Source organism: Crinia signifera, chromosome 2 (assembly GCF_055691185.1).
Source record: "Crinia signifera chromosome 2, ASM5569118v1, whole genome shotgun sequence".
NCBI lineage: Eukaryota > Metazoa > Chordata > Amphibia > Anura > Myobatrachidae > Crinia > Crinia signifera.
In genome coordinates, this window is record NC_139218.1 from 258,366,334 (window position 1) to 258,381,331 (window position 14,998).

General features: G+C 45.3%; 1 protein-coding gene across 1 annotated transcript in view; it reads left to right on the top strand.

Moving 5' to 3' along the window:
• Window positions 1–10,937: 10,937 nt before the first annotated feature.
• The window catches only part of PRRG1 (proline rich and Gla domain 1), a 40,769-nt gene continuing 36,708 nt past the window's right edge, over window positions 10,938–14,998 (top strand). The window contains exon 1 of the mRNA XM_083174356.1: window positions 10,938–11,181. The gene's annotated coding sequence lies outside the window, so the exon portion shown is untranslated. The remainder of the gene's footprint in view (window positions 11,182–14,998) is intronic.

The window sequence follows — 14,998 nt, forward strand, 5'->3', positions numbered from 1 at the left end:
TAATTGAATATAGTGATAAACATTTGTGAGTTATTTCTAAAGGCAGTGACAATGGATAAGGAAAAATGAGTTTTCCTGCACAGTGTTTTTTATAACCTGAGAGAGCATTTACCATAACAGATATCAAATTAATCCACAACAAAGAAGTGTATATTATTAACCTGACCATCAGTCTTCCCCAGACCTTCATTACAACTACTAATATTATATTAGATTACTGATTTGTAATTAACCTTAAGAACCTAGGGTGAAATTTAATAGGATGAGAGATTAAGAAAGTGAGAGATTTGGTAAGAAATCTTCAGGGTTTTTTTAAAGCGGCAATCATTTACACTTCAAAATCAAACTGGTTTTGCAGTATAAATGATTGCCGCTTTTTACAAAAAATGGCGATCTCTCACTTTCTGAATCTCTCATCCTATTACATTTCACCCTTAGTAGGGTCAAACTTAGGGATTTGTGCTGAAATATAATAATAAGCAGTAAAATAAATTTTCAACATATGCAACAATTCTATGGTCTATATCAGGGCTGGGCAACACCGGCCCTCCAGATGTTGTTCAACTACACATCCCAGCATGCCTTGCATCAGTTTCAGCATGGCCACATAGCAAAACTAATGCAATGCATCCTTGGATGTGTAGTTCATTAACATCTGGAGGGCCGGTGTTCTCCAGCCCTGGTCTATATACTGGGCAGTATTCACAGAGTATAATTGCGATGTGCAGCGAATCCTGTTCAGGATTCACGGCACAGTCGCCGTGTTCCAGAGGGCTGGAGCCTGCGCTGCCAGCCCTCGCTGACACAATGCCGCAGGGGCTCGCTGCCCCTGACGGCGAATGTTAAGCAGGGAGCCTGCCTGCCCCAGAATGTATGTGGGGGGTAGGAGAGCTCCCCGGGACCCAGGCAGCACAAGCTGCCCCCCGGGAGAGCTAGCAGGGGGCCTGGTAGGAGCCGCTATCACTGCTTTTGATCGTGTATATGTAAAGATCGGGAGCAGTGAATATATGATTATTATTTTAAAAGTTCACATTCCTCTTCTCATTGAATACACTCACGGCGAATCACATTGAAAAACCCATTGAAAAAACACAGCGAATTGCGGAGAGTATCAGATGGCGAATTGACCGTCATTCACTATTCGCAGACGGTAAAAAGTGCACATTGAATAGGGTGATTCACTTTCTGACACAAAAATCACCTTCCAAAGTGAAAATAGCACAAATTCGCCATGAAACATGGCGAATTGGCCTCATTGAATACTGCCCACTGTATCAGTACGTGGAACATGAGAAAGAGACTCTTTTTCTAAATTCTCTAGTTATATAATGTTATCATAAATTATAGGATCATAGAATAACATAAAATCTGTAATCACTGTGCCTTCAGAGTAAATATTTTAATCACAAAATAAAGAGTAGAAATTATTAGATGGAAGTGTTAAATGAAGTTGCTTTCTTTGTATTTTTCACCTTGTGCTTGTGTAGTGATGAGAGTGGTAATGGCACACTGGCGGAAATTGGGAACTCAAAGTGGCCCTTGAAAAAATATTGACCTGGCCTCACTTAAGTGGGGCCAAATCAACTGTAGGCAGGGTCAACACAAACATGGGTGGGGTCATAATATATTTAATAATATATGTACTAATAATAAAATATTTTGTACAATTTCAAAATTTGGTTTCATGGATCCAGGTATTTGTTCCTGTCAACATATACTATATTTACTCCATTGAAGAGATCACATAATTGTAATGTTACAAATTAGTACCAGTGTTTTGGAGAATATGATATGATAAAAAATAGTATTCTATTTAGCTAATGATATTTTTTGTATAAACTTATACTAGAAATTGTGGGGCCCGGGACTGACCAAATAGGTAGTGAGTGTATCTGTCTCCTGTATTTCAAAATGCTGTCACCCAGGCTCTTCTCTGTCGGGGCCCGGGACTCTAGTCCCCACAGCTCTTCACCCCCCATCCCCAGGGCAGCCCTGCTGATATCTAATATTTGTACCATTATAGCGGAACCATTTATGTTATCACAGTTTATGGATCCCTATAAAATTGGTGTTTCAGTGTAGTCTCCATACAGTAGCTGAAGTCAGAGCTTCCAAATCATGTCATGAATATTACATCTGGAACAACCAGGAGTGTGCCTGTTGCTAATTGTGATTAAGCATACCATTCATTAATTAAAACTGGAGTGTCCACCTGTATGAAGTAGTACCATAGAGTATATCAGAAAAAGCATTTTTGAATTCTCTCTTGCATTTTGTACACATGGGCTGGAGGCTGGGTGATTTTGATTAAATGATTTTGCCTAGTCAAAATCGCTATGTCGCTGCAAGGGATAAGCTGGCGGCCATCCCCAGCAGCATCTCACGTGTACAGCCAAATGGCCACTGCAGTACCTAGTCAATGACTGTCTAATCGGCTGGTCAATAGCAATGCTGCTGGGCCGGCATTGCTATCGTCTGCTGTGTACATGCGGGGCGATTCAGGCAAGCCTTCTAAGCGATTTCGACAATTTAGTCAAAATAGCTTAGAAGAATCATCCTATGTGTACACAGCTTTACAGTACACAACACACACTAGTATCTGCTGCTCCTATATGCCATTTTTACTAACTTTATAATTTAATGTATAATGTTTAATGTTCCTTTTTTAAATTATCTTTCTTTTCAGTTAAGTGTTTCAATATTTTTTGGATAAAAATGTTGAAGACAACATTGCACCATGTGATATGTGTTCTCCACCCAAACTCTGAGGTCAAGTCTTAAACCATGTTGTCTCCCTGCATGTCTTACTTGGTCTGGAGAGAGAGACCGATATGTACTAAGCCTTGGAAAGTGATAAAATGGAGAGTTATAAACCTCCAACCAATCAGCTCCTACTTGTCATTTTTGTCAGTCTGTGACATGGCAGGTATGTGCTGATTGGTTGGTTGTTTATCACTCTCCGTTTTATCATATATTATAGCTTAGTACTTCCGGACCAGAGAGAGAGAGAGAGAGAGAGAGAGAGAGATTAGCCATGCCCCTGAAGCAGCACCTCACTGTTTCACATTTGCACCTCTGTTTCCAGTCTATTTTTATAGGTATCAATGCATATTCTCAGTGTGCTCTTCATGCTACAGCTTGACACTGCCCTGCTGTTTCGGTTATCTTTATTATAGTATTGGGGTGGATGGAGGGCACCGGGGCATGCTGTAGTCTTATGCTGCTTTCAGACCGCATAACTGGCTTTGACCCTGTATTTGGAAACGTTTCCAAAAACGGGTCTGCCAGATAAAACCCCTTTCACACCGCAGCACTTAAACGGTATATTATCGTTTAAGTGCCGATTTTTTGACACTGGCAGACCCGTTTTTGGAAACTTTCCAAATACAGGGTCAAAGCCAGTGCAGCCTTCAGCCCTCCCCTCCGTGCAGCTCCCCCCCCCCCTCGCGTGTCGACCGAGAGCATGTCGACGCCCCCCGCGAATGTCGACGCCCCCCGCGCATGTCGACGCCCCCCGCGCGTGTCGACGCCCACCCCACCCCGCGTGTCGGCACCCCCCCCCCCGTGTCGACTTACCCCGTGCCGGTACCTCCGTTGTGGACTGCAGCTCAGTATGCTCGGAAAGCACTTATGAAAAAAGTGTCTTCCAGAAAATGGCTGCCCGAAACCCTGTTTAAAAAAACTGTCTTCCGTATGGGGGGCAGCCATTTTCTGAAAGACACTTTTTTCATAAGTGCTTTCCGAGCATACTGAGCTGCAGTGCCGGGAACCACAACGGAGATACCGGCACGGGGTAAGTCGACACGGGGGGGCGCCGACACGCGCGGGGGGGGTCGACACGCGGGGGGCCGTCGACACGCGCGGGGGGCGTCGACACGCGCGCGGGGGGTGTCGACACGCGCGGGGGGGGGGCTCCAGTGCTGTGAATACTTAATGAGCGCTCATTAAGTATTCACTGTGCTGAATTTAGGACCCAGCTCATTGGCTGGGTCCTAAATACCGTTTCTGAGCCGATTTTTGCGCTAAAATACCGGTTCAGAAACGGGTAGGACCCTGCATTTTAACCGGTTAGAAAAAACGGCATTTTCTAACCGGTTAAGTGGGACTGGACCTTTCAGACCGCACACATTGCCGTTTTAAAACGGTAAAAAAACGGCAATTTACCGTTTTAAAAGTGCGGTCTAAAAGGGGCATGAGACACCACCCACCATACTACTCCCCTGATCATCACTTAAGCTTGTTCCAGAAGAGAGAGACCACATAATGGAAATTATGGCTGCCTGTGCTCTGGATGAGCATGAGTACAAGATACTTGCTATTGCAGTAACATAACACTTAGCAACCGTGAAATCATTAATATTTAGTTGAAGAAAAGAAAGAAGGTAAAAAAAACACTGGAAATTTGTTACAGAGAAGAGAAGTGATTAATATTGAAAATTAAAAATGTCCTCATGGGATTGCAGCTATAACAACAGCATGCAATGCGTTGTTCTTTATTCATAGAAACAGTTCCAGCATTGCTGTCAGATGTGGTAGTAGTAGGAGTCGGACACTGATTAGCATTCAGAATGACACTGCAAACACAAAAGATGGCATTGAGACACAAATAAACAAAACACAGAAAACTCCAGTCAGTCCCAAGCAGTGTTGTGTAGTGGTCTGACTGGCTGAATAAACAGGAATTTCTTACTACATTTCTTGTGCGATTTATGTCACTTAAAGAAGTCATCTATTTTTCTTTAGTGAGTAATCTAATACCTTTTGTTCCTGCTTTGATATTCTCACATGGGGTTCTGCAATAAGTTGAGTTGAATAACATTGTGTGATGCTGTATATACGCTTGAATGTACAGTTTTACGTATCCACATGCATGGTTTATACATTGTCATCATCATCATAGAAACAGAATTTGACGGCAGATAAGAACCAATTGGCCTATCTAGTCTATTTTCACTGCTTAGGGAGTCCATCAGGATCACCCCCTTAGTCCTCTGTGTAGCTGACATGTACGTGGGTTAACACCTCGTTATTGCTATTATTTCTACAAGCCCTATCTTGAAAAAGGTTCGCCTGAACCGAAACGTTAACCTGTATTTTGGGAGGGATTCATTGGTGAGTGCCTTCGTTTGGGGTATTTTCATTTGTACTTTGTATATGTGATGGACCACTTATGTGAACCATTAGGAGTGCAAGAAAGCTGTTGCCATAGGTATGACGTGAGTGCAGGATTCTGGATAATATACATTTAACAATAAATTGTGAACATTGTTTATAGTGTTTTAGATTAGCACCTGATATATCAATTTGGGCCAATAATCCACTGGCTGACTACTGATCCTGGCCAGAAAGGGCTATTTGTCACCCCTTAGAATAAAGAATAGTGTGCTTCCCTGAGAGAGCATACACAAACTTTCTCTGGTGGTACTGTATGCTGCTTTTCGTAGTTTTTTTTTTTCACCAGCCATTGCAGGACACACCTCTGGGTGGAAATAGATATGCCCATAGGTGTCACCAGACACACCCTTTGGATGAATCATGACACGCCCGCAGTGTGGTGCATTTTGATAGCATCTAAAAATCTCCCTGAAACTTATTTTCAAAAGTAGGCAAGTATGCTGTTAGCACCCTCTGACCACTCTTCTCCATCGCATCTCATTCAGGATTCCTGACTGCTCCAAAATAATCCCACATTTCCTCAGATAGCATTTATACTACATCTTTCACTTATTTGTACTGCTAGTTCTACTAACCACTGCTCTTATTCCAACCTACAGAGGAATGAGGGAGAACACACTCCACTTACTGGTGTGATGCATGACTGTCCTGCATTAAGAAGACAAGGTCACATGACATGGAAGCTAACTTTTCTCTTTCAATCTTAGGAGACAATAAAATTAGCTACAAAAGGTGCAAGTTGCTGTGGCATTAAAACACCATCAATACACAGCACCCCTCTCCCAGCCCAAGGCTGGCAAGCAGTTTTCAGTGAATTTGGGCTGCCATAAAGTGAGCTATTGCTGTGCTGTTCTCGCAACCATGATGACATTATGGCTAATTGGACTGAACTGTTATTGTTTGTTTTATAACAAAGCAGCAAATAAGTGAGATGGGGTCTGGGCTGTCTGTTGCTTACTATTGGTGTAGGTTTGAATTCTATCAATTATTTGCTGTATCACTTTATTATACTTGTTTTCTCTATTATGATAATAGTTTTTATCAGTTTCAGAGTTAAGGGTCTAAATCTAATAGGTGCAAGAAGCAGGAGGTACTGTAGCTTGTCCAAGAGGGGCCACATTTTTTAAGCAGCAATCATTTACAGGGCAAAACCAACCTGGTGCCTTGTAAATAATTGCCAATTTAAAAATCTGCCCATTTTTCTGCAAACTCCTCTCGCACCCTGTCAAATTTACCTCCAAGAGTTTAGAATTGTCATTTTAAGATTAATTAAGAAATGTACAGATAAAAGTAATTAGAGTTCAATACAGATAAATCTATACATAAAGGTGCCTAATAAAATAAATGTGTCCCCCCCCCCTGAAATTACCATTATTATGTATTCATGGAAGAGTTTATTTAGGAACTGACAGTAATAAGGCTGATTTTCTATTGATGTGTATCACAGCAATAAAATATCGATTATTGATACCATTTTTTAGGAAATATCATTACTCTGCTCCTTGGGCTCAGACTGGCAGCAGTATGACAGTGCTTTGCTGGCCAATCTGGATCCCCAATCCTATGTAAAAAGCCTAAAATAGTTGTATAGCAGGGCTGGTTAGCAAGGAATTGATTTCAGAACATAATAGGAGCTTTCATAGTAACAATATGCCTGTAATATATGTTCTGCTGCCTTATAAATAAAAGCAATGTATTTCTGGAGATACCTGATATCCGAGTACAGTACTTGAATTTCTAACACAAAGGTAAAATAAAAAAAAATAAAAAATACAACTGAAATTGATCTTATACTTGCCCTAAGCAGCTGCAGCAGCTTCTACATCACATGACCTGTTCCATCAACTGCAGGTAGGTCACGCAGCTCATCGGAGATCACACTATGCGTTCTTCCTCCATCTTCTGGGAGAGCTGTGCCATTCTGCTTACTTTATTAAAGCAAGGTAAGGAATGATTTGGCATGTACCACTGTTATAGAAAGCTTCCTATTTTCGGCCCCACCTGCACATATTGGTATCTCTCACCTGGTACATTAAAATAAGTGCAACAGGTTGCTGGATGGAAAGCTCTCTGCTAAATCGGTTGGGTCTGTTCCAGCAATTACACCTGTTGAGGCCCATTATGTTTCACTTGTTTCTAATAGATTGCAATGATCATTAGAGCATTTAATAACAATATTATAGGGAGATTCGGTACTTGTGACTTATCTGGGCGCCCGATATTGAAATTGTATGCCAGTACCCTAAAGGCCCCCATACACTAGCCGATTTTGGTCAGATTTCAGCCAGATCAGTCGGATCTGGCCGAAATCGGACCAAAATCGGCTAGTTTTGATGTCCCCTCAGATCCGATGCGCGGTCCCGTGCGCATCGGATCTGCGTCGGGTGGTCGGACCTGCTGCACGTCCGACCACCCGACTTGGGACCTAGTGGGGTGGCGCGGCGGTGGAGGGAGCAGGGGGGGGACGCTGCGGGGGACACAGGCGGCATAGAGCCGGGCAGGGGGAGCCGGCGGGAGCTGTCAGTACTGAAAAAAAAAAAGCCCATACAATGAATGGGCGGCCTGTGATTGGCTGAGCGCTCTCTCAGCCAGTCAGCAATTGGCTGAGAGAGCGCTCAGTCAATCACAGGCTGCCCATTCATTGTATAGGCTTTTTTTTTCTAGCACTGATAGCTCCCGGCTCTATGCCGCCTATGTCCCCCGCAGCGTCCCCAGCCCCCCCTGCTCCCACCAGCAGCCCTGCTCTGTAGCCCCCCCCCCCCTGCTCCCCGGGTTTTTTACATGTGATAAATCGAGACGATTTATCACATGTAAAAAATGGCACATCAAGTGCCAATCTAATCAAGCTCCCCCGGGGAGCAGCCGGGGAAGCTCAGGGGGAAGTCGGGGGCGACTTGTCCTAAGGACAAGTCGCCCTAGTGTATGGGGGCCTTAAGCGTGCGATTTGATGCGATTTGACGCGATTTCCCTTGAAATTCCCTTGAAGAGAAAATCGCGTTGCATTGTATGCTATTGTATTGCATGCGATGCGATTTGATGCGATTTTAATATGTACAGGCACCCAGATGCCTGTTTCATATGTGAAATGGCCCCCCAGACCCCATTTTTAATTGTATACCCACCCTGATGGCTAAATGACCCCCATTGTTAAAGCCACCCCACTATCAACGCCAACCCGAAGCGTGGCAAGCGCAGCGAGCCCGCGAGGGCTTCACAGGTATCCGGGCTTCACAGGTATCCGTGTCCCCTTGCGGGGCTCGCTGCGCTCGCCACACTTCGGGCTCGGTGGCTCGTTGCGCTCGCCACACTATATAGAATCAACTCCACGCCGACGTGGATAGTGGGGGTATGAAAAGGTCGGAGGACGCGTACAGCCACCCCTCGCGGGCTCGCTGCGCTCGCCACGCTTCGGGTTGGCGTTGATAGTGGGGTGGCGTTAACAATGGGGGGCATTTAGCCATCAGGGTGGGTATACAATTAAAAATGGGGTCTGGGGGGCCATTTCACATATGAAACAGGTATCTTGGTGCCTTCAAAAATCGCGGCAAATCGCATTGCATGCAATCTGATTGTATGCGATGCGTTTTGACGCGATTTTTAGGTGTGATGAAGAAAATCGGGCGCCCAGATAAGTCACAAGTACCGGAGATTCTAATAGGGAGTTACCTCTTCCAGTATTTAGCAGCAGGGCTGCCATCAGAAACTGTGGGCCCAGGGACTGACAAAATATGCAGGGCCCCCTTTCCTTTCTAGAACACCTAGAATTGCCTGGTGCAGCACTGGCGACACTACTCTACTCTACATTGCTTCAAGGGAAATGCGAACGTTATTATATTTGATAGACTCCAGTACTGGGTCCCTTTTCTGTCTGGGCCCGAGACTGGAGATCCCACAGACCCCGCCCCCCCCCCCCCCCCCCCGATGGCTGCCCTGTTTAGCAGTTATTTTACATTAAAAGCTACATTTTTACAATAATAAAAAAATCATTGGGTAAATGTAATTCTCTACAGTATCTAATTTGAGAATATAATAAAATCTATTCTGTGATAGATCCTTTAGCAGTACAGGCGACCTCAGTGGGTTTCCCCTAGATAACTAAAGAAAAGAAAAGCAAAAATTATCATCTAAAAAAATGGGAACAATTTAATACAATTGCTTCCGTCCTAATAAATAGGACTCTGTGCACAACGAAGAAAAGTGGAGAACATTTTCAGATCATTTTCTCTGATAGCAATTTTATTGTGTAAAAGGGAATAATGGACTTTAGCAAAGAAAGTGGGTACTTGTGAGTTATCCGGGCTGCCGATTTTGTCCTTAAGTTTGGTTAACTTAAGGACACCCGACCGACGCGATGCCCGCGATTTAGCCCCAAATCGGGGGCATCGCGTCGGTCGTGGCCGTTATAAGGGGCCGCGACGCGATGCCCGCGATTTCCCATAGACAGTAATGTTAAAAGACACGATGGACCCGATTTCCCATAGACAGTAATGTTAAAAGACGCGATGGACCCGATTTCCCATAGACAGCAATGTTAAAATAAAATGACCATGTGAAATTGGCCAATATGTTTTTTAAAAAAATGTTTCATGGCCCCCCACCTCCGTTAACGCCACCCCGCTATTGACGCCAATCCGAAGCGTGGCGAGCGCAGCGAGCCCGCGAGGGGCGGCGGTACGCGTCCTCCGACCTTTTCATGCCCTACTATCCACTAGGGCGTGGAGTGAGAATAGAATAGAGAATAGCCACCGTGCCCGAAGCGTGGCGAGCGCAGCGAGCCCCGCGAGGTGATTTTTCGGGGGCGTGGCCTATCGGGAAGGGGCGTGGTCTATAATCGCGGCACTGCCGCGAGGCCACGCCCCCATTTTCGCTGCTCGTCGGCGCTGAATAGACGCTGTGCGCATGCGCACAGCGTCTATTCTTGGCAGGCTGGGGGGGCTCCCAACTGTCCCCCCCCCCACCGCGGGACAATGGCGGCCCCGGGCGGGACGCGGGAACGTCCCCGAATATCGGGACTTTCCCGCGGAAATCGGGACAGTTGGGAGGTATGCCATGGTGAGGGGACGGCTGTGGAAGCGCGGCGCACTCGTGCTGCTGAAAAATAAAGTGGGGACATGTCAACATACACATACAGTGGTCAGAGAAATGACGCAATTCGCGGCATTTCGTGTAATTTTTAGCCCCTCCCCCCACCCACGGACCCGCAAATTGAGGCTTCAGCCCGTCATGGGGGCGGGGCTTGATGACATCACCCGTGCCCAGCCCCCAAAACGAAGCCTCTACCCGCCCCCTTTCACTCCTCTCCGGGCTTCTCCCGGAAAGGAGTATGCCAAAGTCGGCAAGTATGGTGTACACACAGTACACTTGTCGCTGAGCGACCATATTGCCAGCGATTGGAGTGTGCACCGGCGAAAAAGCCCCCTAATGGTCTTGCTCCTCCGACCAGCGACTTCCCCTGGCTCTTCTCCCGGTAGTGTGTCATTTTCATCAGCGACCATCTATGGTCTCAGATGAAAACGGGACACTGAGCAATATGATTGCTGTGCAATATATTGCCCCGTGTGTATGCACCTTTACTCCGCCATAAACATTATACCGGTACACTCATGGATTACACAGGTTCTGTGGCTGAGTAAAATCAGGGGATATGCAGGCTGGAAGGCAGCAAGCCACGGAACCTGTGTAATTCATGCGCGTTCCAGTTTAAAGGGACAGAGTGGTATAAGCCTCATGACTATTGTTAGTGCACTGTAGACAGAGGCACAGGGCGAGTGTCAGTGTGCAATAAAGAATGGACGGGCTGTAGCAGGCTGGCGGCGACCGCGGGGTGTTTTGGGAGTTGTAGTTTCCCCCTCCCTTTTCCCAGCTGTGTGTGATCCCGGACTATACTGGGAATGATTCTGCTGCTGCTGCCCATGGACGGAGCCGCACCAGTGAGGGGAGCACACACTACCGCCGCCGGAGTTGCCGTGTGACCGCTGCTGGCCAGCATATCGGGGCCGCGCTCAGGTACCGTGCTCCCGGCATAGATATTATTGATGCTCGGGGTGGTCCCCATACAGAGGCGGATTACACTGTGCAGTGTGTGACCGGCACATCCTTCCGTTACTACAGTACAATCCTGCTATACATGTCCTGCTGCTGGCACGGCCAGCTGCTCTGTCTGGACTGTTTCCTGTAGTGCCAAAGCATTACTGACACCGTATGGCAGACCCACTCCCACCCATATACAGTACCTATATATATGTGTACCTCCCACCCATATATACATACAGACATATAGCAAAACAACATCGGGGCCGGCGGGTGGGAGCTTCCTCCCCCTATCCAGCAATTCAGAAAGTTCCAGTGGGAACGTCTCCGCCTATAATATGATGATGCATTATTATTATTATTGCTGCATCCATTGCATATTTATCCCTGGGAAGTGTTGGGATGTGATGACACAGTTGGGTGGATACAGTGTTATGCCATAGCTGGACGTTACTGCCATTTACTTGATGGTACAATCTGGTAGTATCTCAGATATGCCTGTAACATCCCCTTGTTTGGTACACATACTGTGTATTGCATTACACTTCTATGATGCGTTTGCTTTAAATAGCTGTATAAGAATTACTATAGATGTCTGCCATTCCTGTTTTGTAGTCTGTGCTCCTTCTAAAATAAACAACTCCCTTTTTATTGCTACTTTATGAAGCACTGTACACTATAATGTTCAGATTCAACGGGTTTATTGAAACACGTTTAGTTGTCTGTACAAGTAATGTTACAAATCTGTATGATAATGTGACCCGTCTTCTAATGGCTGTGATAGTTTTTTATTTTTCAATTCTGGTATAGCTTTTTTGAGACTTAAAAGTCTAATATTGTAACTTCCTCTGGTACATTATCTTATAAATCTGGGAGCACTAATTTTTTAACTGCGTGTCTATTGTGATTTAAATGATTCTTAAAATAAAAAAAAAAATTACTCCAACTTTTTCTCATTCTCCATTTCATAATGTCATCAAGAAAAAAAAAATTCTTTGCAGTTTATTAAATGGGCTTACCATATTACAAAACTAGTTTAAGAATAGTTTAGGTCTCAAAATAACCACAAAATGAACGACGCCAAAGTTAATTGGTGCTCCCGTTCAGCTGAAATCGAAAAGCCAAATAGACAGTGCAGCAATGATTATATATCGCAAATCGAATGTAGATAGCATGAATTGTATGTAAATAGCACAGAGTTAGCAAATCTCAAGTCGAATAGCAAAGGAATCTCACCATGTGTACATGGTGAGTTTCTTATACCCCTTTTAGACCAAAACGCCGGGTCGCACCCGGCTTTTTGGACCCTGGTTGTTTAGGGGCATTTACACCGGACGGGCTTAAACGCCCGCACCCCCCTCCCGCCCCTTTCCGGCGCTTGAAGATGACAGCGCGATGTCATCTTCAAGCGCCGATCACCGCCGCTGTACCCGGAATGCTGCTGGGGGCAGCCCAGCACTAAGGTAAGCTGCTAGGCTGCCCCCAGTCCCCGCGCGCACCCCCCGCCATTGGACAGGAGGTGAATGGATGCCGCACACAGGCATCCGTTCACCTCCCTCCCCCGCTGCTGTCTGCAGAGTATAGCATGTCAGTGATAGACTGACAATCCGTCCAACCTGCGGACGCTGCGGTCCGCAGGTTGGACGTTCCAAATTCATGTAACATTACACCACCCTCTACCCAGGTCCTAGCCGTGTTCTACCCAGGTCAGGACCTGGGTAGAAGTCCTGTGTAAAGGGACACAGCGTTAGGGATTTACACCGCCAAAGATCCGGGTCTGACCCGCCGCTGACCCGGATTTTTTGGCGGTGTAAAAGGGGTATTATTCAGCTAGCTGAGAGTGTCCAGGAAACCGCAAGCATGCCCAAGTGTTGTAGGAGAGGGTGTGTGACATCAGCAACAGGACAGATATGTCTGTATTCATCTTAGCCACATAGTAAACGCTGCCATCCACTAGTGCCAAATGGATTATGCAATTCCGATGTAATTCTGTGACGGATCGCACTGTAATTCTGCGATCGAGATGCAAGTCACATTCCCATACACCTCACATTGCAGATCCTACGGGCTGCCATGAAGATTCATGTCAGCCTGTAGCCCTTGCTGGGATTGCATACAATACATTGGATGCAAAATGACTGTATACAATGCATCATATGCGATCCTGTCGCCCGGCAGCTGCCGGGTGAGTTATGCATGCGAGTTACTGCATGCTATACATTGTCTCTGGCTACTTGAGCTTGCTGTGAGTGGTGCGCAGTGGAAAAATCCTTAGATGGCAAGCCTCTTATGAAGGGTTTTGGACATATTGCGAGGTCTTCACTAGACATATATATCCTCACAGAATCAAAAGTGAAATAATCAGCTCCACCTGTGGATCTTTTAAAATGTGTCAATGAGTAATGAATGCACCTACTGGGTGACCTGGAAATCATGTCCTGAGGACCGAGTTTGAGATCCCCTGCCTTAACGGAATCCTTTCACAGTAGAAATGGTTAGGGGAGTTGCTATTTCTTGCTCTATTCAGTAGTAGGGATGGCCATCGATGGCTATTTTGCAACCAGCCATTGATAGTTACAAACTAAGTGATGGACTACCATCGATAGTTTTAGCTATGGATGGCCAACCATTCTCTTTGACTGAATGTTGAGGCGGGGCTTCCTGGGTATTGGGGGCAGAGCTATCCTCCGTGTCCTGGCACCTTAAAGAAAAAAAAACACATTTTTCATGCTGTGCCATCGATGTAGGGAAACTATCTGGTTCTCCCCCATCGATGGCAAAAGTATTCAACATCAGCCATGGACCATTGATGTTTCAAATCAATGGTCGATGGCCATCCCTATTCAGTAGATCAATGGTGTCAAACTCATGGCCCTTCATCTGTTGTGGAACTACGCATCCCAGCAGGCCGTACCACAGTTTTAGCAATCCATTATATAAAATATGTGGCAAGGCATGCTGGGATGTGTAGTTCCACAACAGACGGAGGGCCATGAGTTTGACACCACTGCTGAGTAGATGAACCTGACACAGACTAGGGCTGTGTATGCAGTACTGCTTGCAATGCAGTTTTTGTATAGCCTGTTTATTTGCAATAAAAAAAAAAAAAAAAAATCTTCAATGAACCATATCGCATGTATGTGTGCATTAACAACCCTGTGGAAAGACGGATGGAAAAGCTCATTAATATCCCATTTTATGTGCTCCTAGTGAGAAGAATGAAATGAGAAGTTACAAACCCTACCAATGTGATATTTATAGACTTCATATAATTAGATCACTAAGAATTATAACTCTCCAGCTTAAAGTTTTATATTCTCGTGATACTATAGCTTGTAATATGGAATGTGTATATGACTTTATGGTAGCTTCCTGTTATAAAATAGGTTTAGAGCTTTAGCAATGGTTTACAGGACTTCAGACTGTAATTACCTTTTTTTTTTTTTTTTTTTTTTTAAATGTGAGCAATAATTAGTATAGTTGCTGTTAATGGTGTGATATCTGTGCTGTGTATTCCCTCTAGATATAATTCTAGTTATGTTTCTGTAAATATGTTTGAGCTCTTTTTTAATTTGCCACAATTCATTGTGTTACGTGACATTAATACCTGTAGTACAGTGGTGGTCAACCCCTGGCTCTTGAGCCTCATGCGGCTCTCCCCCTTATAAAGTGCTGCTCCTGCTACCCGCCGCCCACCGTCCGTCCCAGTCCCCCCTGCTGCCGGTTCCCTGAATCCCTTCTCCTTCTGAGGGGAGGAGAGTGCGCATCGCGCATCTCTCCTACCCCTTACTGT